The sequence below is a fragment of the Helianthus annuus genome, chromosome 2 (genome assembly GCF_002127325.2).
Source record: "Helianthus annuus cultivar XRQ/B chromosome 2, HanXRQr2.0-SUNRISE, whole genome shotgun sequence".
In the NCBI taxonomy this organism is placed as follows: domain Eukaryota; kingdom Viridiplantae; phylum Streptophyta; class Magnoliopsida; order Asterales; family Asteraceae; genus Helianthus; species Helianthus annuus.
Window position 1 is genome coordinate 117,596,918 of NC_035434.2, and position 6,326 is coordinate 117,603,243.

The window sequence follows — 6,326 nt, forward strand, 5'->3', positions numbered from 1 at the left end:
ATATCTGGGGTTCTTACGGGATATTTTCTAAAAGTTTGCTAAGCTTATGGTTTTATGAGAAACTTATCAGTACCCGAAACCAAATGAAATTCTTAGTACTAAAATCACAACAGGGGGTTTATCTAGTATCATTATTAATGAGAACTGCCTCTAATCATTCATCAGGAGGGCTTAACGCCTCTATTCTTAATCCTTTTAAACTCAGCTGCAGAATCTTTAACAAATTTTGGGGCAGTCTCAGCTTGACTAGTTATTTCTTATTCTATAAAACGCGAGCGGCTGAGGTAGATCCATAATGGATTCATAATAAGCAAGTTTTGAGACCTATGAAATTAATTTATCTAGGAGCAACCGGCTAATTTATCGGACATTTATCATATCGATTCATGGTCTTGGGATTTACATCTTGGGTTGCTCAGAGGTATTTTAATAACATGTCGCCCATGGGTCGTTCAGAGGTATTTAAATAACATGACGCCCCTTTTTAAATCCTACCACACGTCTGTATTTGATCCGGGTCCCTGACACGTTTGTCCCACGTGACACGTGTCTTTATTTTATTGAACACGAATCTTCGAGGTGTTACCTCTGCTAACCACCATCAATTGCTTGCATTCAAGCTTAGATTTTTGGGTAATTGGAGTAGGTTACTATCTTAGTCAAAGAATTAAAATTTGCGACATACTGTCGACATCCTAAAACTTCTATGGTGAGGTTCAGAAAAATTTTATTCCATCTTTTTCCATTTTGATGCGAATAATAGGTCTTTCTAATAAGGTCCATCCTTTAATGTATAAGAGAATCTTTCTTGTGGACTTCATTAATGTCCTTACTAATTAAGGGTGTTGCCATCGAATGGCTGTCAATTAATGATACCACGCTGACCCACCTAATGGTTTCTACTTCATCCAACGATTTCCTGCAATCGATGTCCCTTTTTACTATTGAAGTCACTTGACTCCCAAGAGACGAAGTACCTTTAAGTACATCCAAAAATAATGGACTCATTGCCATGTTAGCTTTCGCTGGGTTTATTCTTCGTATTTGAAGCATGAACGAAACTCTTCTCATAAGCAGCGACATGGGTTTTAGAGCAAACATCATCCAGCTTCTTGAACCTTTTTATGACTTTTCTTCGATCAGGAACTGGCCTGCACCACGTACGCCAACAGGAGATACGCCAATTCTTGGGTTTGGCAGGTTACTACAGACGGTTTATCAAGGACTTATCGGAGATTGCGCAGCCACTTACACTACTGACATGGAAGGGTGTCACCTACCGTGGGGAGATCCCCAGGAGACTGCTTTTCAGCACCTAAAGGATAGGCTTTGCGGCGCACCTATTCTCTCATTGCCAGAGGGCACGGACGATTTCGTAGTATATTGTGACGCATCCATTCAAGGTTTTGGATGTGTGTTAATGCAGCGCGACAAGGTTATTGCTTACGAGATACATGAACGGAACTACACGACGCACGATTTAGAGCTGGGAGCTGTTGTTTTCACGCTTAAGATATGGCGACACTACCTGTACGGTACTAGGTGCACGATTACACCGATCACAGGAGTCTCGAGTATATTCTTAAGCAGAAGGATCCAAACATGCGTCAACGACGATGGGTTGAACTACTGAACGATTACGAATGCGTTATCAAGTACCATCCAGGCAAGGCCAATGTTGTGGCTGACGCCCTCAGTCGGAAGGACACTTTATCTCGGCGCGTGCGAGCGCTACAGCTTACGATTCAGCCTAGCCTTCCAGCACAAATACGAAATGCTCAGGTAGAAGCATTGCAACCCGAAAATGTCAAAGCTGAAGCCATACGTGGCTCACGACAGCGATTAGAACAGAAGGCAGACGGCGCTTACTACGTAACTGGACGCATTTGGGTCCCATTCTTTGGCAAGCTTACTTTCCGACGCGTGAGACATTCGGATTACTGGAACAAACGGTGACTTGGCTCACAAACTCAGGCTAATTGATGAAACGGGATAACTATCGTGATGGTATGTACGCCCTAGGTTTAAGGCAGTGGTTGCCCGATGAAACCCTGGTGATACCCTCACCGGAATTTGAAGTCATCGGATCAGTTGTATATCAGGGAATCTATCGAAAGCATGGGCTAAGAAGTCAAGGTTCGTTAGCAGGAGTCTTATGACAATCGTGAGGGCTTGTTAAACTTCAATACGTGGACTGAAGTTCACATAGGAACGGAAGGATATGTTAAAACTTCAATGTTCTCAATTGTTTAAGGGGTTGAACCAACTTTTGATACCACTGGTGAATTTTGGGACGAAATTTCCTCCAAGTTGGGGAGGATGTGACACCCCAGGAAAACCAGCAAACGATATAGCTTACCTAGCTTTAACTTACTTAGCTCCCTCAGTGAGTGCGTACCAAATTTCAGGACGAAATTTCCTTTTAGTTGGGGAGACTGTGACAACTCGTAATCCGAACCTACCTTGTATAACGTTACGTGTTTATGTGATGCTTTGATTTAATGGCATGTATGTTAAATGTTACGTTTATTATGTGATAAGTGCTATGAGATTGTAGTGTGTTAAGCATACGTGTAACACATGTGGATTGTGCAACGTTTAACCCAATCGCACAAGCCCGAGGTTGGGTCGTATGGCTTGTAATCGAACTATAGGGCAGCCCATGTTAGGGTTCGGCCCACCCTCACACGCATAACACTTAGAGTATGTAACCATCTTTTATTCTTATCAAAACACCAACACACACAAGCTACAAACCCTAGCTCGTCTCTCTCCCCCTTTCACGAACTTGAAGGCAGCCGCACATCATTGGAATTCATAGTGTGCCGGATCAATTCCTGTTTCCGTTTTATTCGGTTAGTATGTTAACTATTGTTCGATGATTTTATGATGTGTGCTTCATATGCTTGTTATGATTGATTGAGTAATATGTGATTAGACATAGACGAATGTAACTGATTATATATGCGTTTGATGTTTGAAATCCGAAGAGTTGATGATAGCGTTCATACAATCGGCCTTCACATATGTGCGATAGATATTGTTTATATGAATCGGATTGTTCATGTTGTAATCGGCTGGTATGTATGTTTTGGAAAATACTTATGTTAATCGGTTTGTCATGCCATGGATTCGAGTATTAGTCTTGATCAGTTATGAACTTGTTGTGTTTTAAAGTTAATCCGATGGAATGATTACAAGATGTGTTCTTGAAATATGAGTAGGGTTTATGTGAATTACATGTTACAAAGCTGTTTGATCGATGATTGCTTGGATAAGAAACTGTTGATTGATAGGATAAGTTGGAAACCTTGTAACTGATTGACTATTGTAACAACATTGCTTGAAATATGGAAACTATATAACTGATTTCCTTAAACTTTGAGATTTAGTAAACCGATCGCACAAGAGGAACTAAACGCACAAGTTCGGTTGCACAAAATACCAATGGTCGCACAAGACCATTGGATCGCACAAGTTATGTCCTTTTGATAACCGTTGGGCCTTCAAGCCCAAGTCACAAACACACAACCCAACCCGCTCGTACAAGGTCGGTTGGATCGCACAAGACCGTTACATGTTATTAGACTGGGCCGAGCACTTTATGTTTAGACTTCTTTATTTTGGGCTTATTTACTTGTTGGGCCGGAATATTAGCCGGATCGCACAAGACCCAATTCAGTCGCACAAGGTCACTGTTGGGCCGAGCTTACTGTTATATCGCACAAGCCAATCCGATCGCACATGATGTTTGGGATCGCACAAGATTGTTAATTGTTTATTGTTTTTGGGCCGAGTTGTATTATGGATTGGTTATGGTTATTGGGCCGGGATGTTGGATCGCACAACATGTTGTGGATCGCACAACATGTTGGGCCGGACATGATTGGGCTTATTATATTTCGTACAAGTTACATGTATTGTTTAACCGTTAAGTGTTGCCATGATCTATACGTGTTCGTAACGTGTTAACTCTGTGTAATCGTACGTGCTTTACTTGAACCCAACCTGACTTGTATGGTAACTGTGATAGGACGTGGTTGATCACTTTGTAGCTTAATTGAACTATTGTGTATCATACCGAGCAATCCCAGGTGAGTTCATTGCATTTTCTCAAGCATGCGTCCCGGTGGTTTGGGACAACTAGTAAACATTTGGACGGGAAACATTGGGTAAACAACTTAATCGGTTTTGGTTATTGCCTGGAGGGCAATGGGGGTAATTAGTTGATAGCGCTATTAGGTGGGAAACCTCACACCGGGCCGTAAGGACGGGCGTGAACTAATTATCTGGATAGGGCTATGGTTGTTAGAGGCACACTCCTCGGATACATATGGGCACACTCCCTAGGGTATCTAACGATGGCAACATAGCAAACAAGGGGTACCCACTCCCCGGATACACATGGGCACACTCCCTAGGGTATCTAACATGAGCAACATCGTAACGCATCATTGAATCGCATTAACATACATCTGGTAACTCAACACGTTAACAAAACCTTGAACTCACCAGCGTAGTCTGACACACTTGTTTGCATGCTTGTAGGTCATTAACGTTGGGAACATGGACTTGCTATCTGGGAGTGCTGGAGTGGTCATGGATCGAGACTCTTGGATTCACTTATAAACGATACATTAGTTTTGGTTATTATTATGAAATGATTGCTAAACGATTACATGCTTCCGCTACACAACTTTTGAGAATTGATAACTTGTTGACATTTTATATTAGTAATTAATGTCATGACTTATTTAAATATTCATCATTGGTTCAATGTGATTGGTGGCTCCAACTCTGGTGCGTAACACGCCTCGCGGGGTTCCCGCAGGTGGAATTTTGGGGGTGTTACAGTTGGTATCAGAGCCACTGGTTATAGTGAACTAGGTTTTAAAACGTTTTGTAAAACCAGACTATAACCGAACAACTTCGAAAATCGATCATGACACTCAGCTCCAGATTGCAAGGTTCGTCTCTCTCTCACTTTATACATTACTTGCTTATCAGTCACACACTCACAACGTATATGAACTGAAACGTTAAACACCATAGTGACTTGATAGTGTGACACTACCCTTCAACTCATGTGAACCATAGACCTGTTGTGACAACCCGTATTCCCAAGGTTGGCATTGTTCAAACTTGTGACACTTGAATTATATCACTACTGTTCATGCTTCACAATACGGCGTCACTATGTCTATGTTGCGTAAACTTGTGAACTCGTTTAAATGACATTGAATCTATATGATTAAATGGTTGTGAGTGGCTATGTGTTAATTGTTAAATGCCTAGATTAGTTGAGCGTACACCTTAGTCGCCTAATACCCACACTAGTATTATTATGCACCCATGGCCCAAACCTCTGTTATTTGAATTATGTCTCTCGGCCCATAAGAAGCCCAACAAGGCCCGATAGGCCTCCTGCCCATATTTACGCATGGGATGTGTTGCAAGTCCTCATTATTTGACAAACGCCACACCAGAGGAGAAACCCTAACAACTTCCCCTCTCCTGTGCGACCATTGGCAGCCATCCCCTCTCACCCGAAGCACTTTCACCTCTTGGATTAGACATCTTATATTCCGGTTAGTACGTTAAACTGTTCTTGTAATACGCTTGTTGTTCTTGATTATCTGATTAGTGCTAAACTTGCTGATCCTATTATAATATGCATTGAATGTTAGATCGCAAGGTAGGGTTTCGTTCATATGTTATTATGTGTTATGAAAAACTGATTCGTGTAATGTCCAATGATTGATGTAATTATTTGATGATCAATTCGGTTACTGCGAGTATGTAATTGAGTGTGTATTGCTTTGCATAAGGATTGGTGATGTTACACTGTTGTTAAGCATAACTGAATGTGCTAGATATTGTTGTCAAAATAGTCAAAAGACATTAATGTCACAAGAATAAGAGATAATGTGATGTTTGTTTTATGGAGGTTGAAATTCGTGTATAGGATTGACTTTGTGATGCATGCTTTGATTTAAATTAATTAAGCCATGAAAACTAGCCGACAACTTAGATAGGAGATACACATACATCTGACAACATTAAACATATATAAAAATCACATGGGCGGTCGATTATTGTGATGGTATCACTCTCATTAGACCAAATTGCGGCCCAATCACAATATCTTGAGTGTAAACCCAAATCGGCCAAATAAGGCCAAGTCACCCTAACCCTTTTATTTTGAGGTGATTTTTAAGTGGTGTTTATGTGTATGTATAATTTTGATTGACAATTGATGATGCTAAGTGTAACCTAAACTGTACATGATAAATGGGTCGTTTTCACTTGCTGGACCTCGGGTAAGA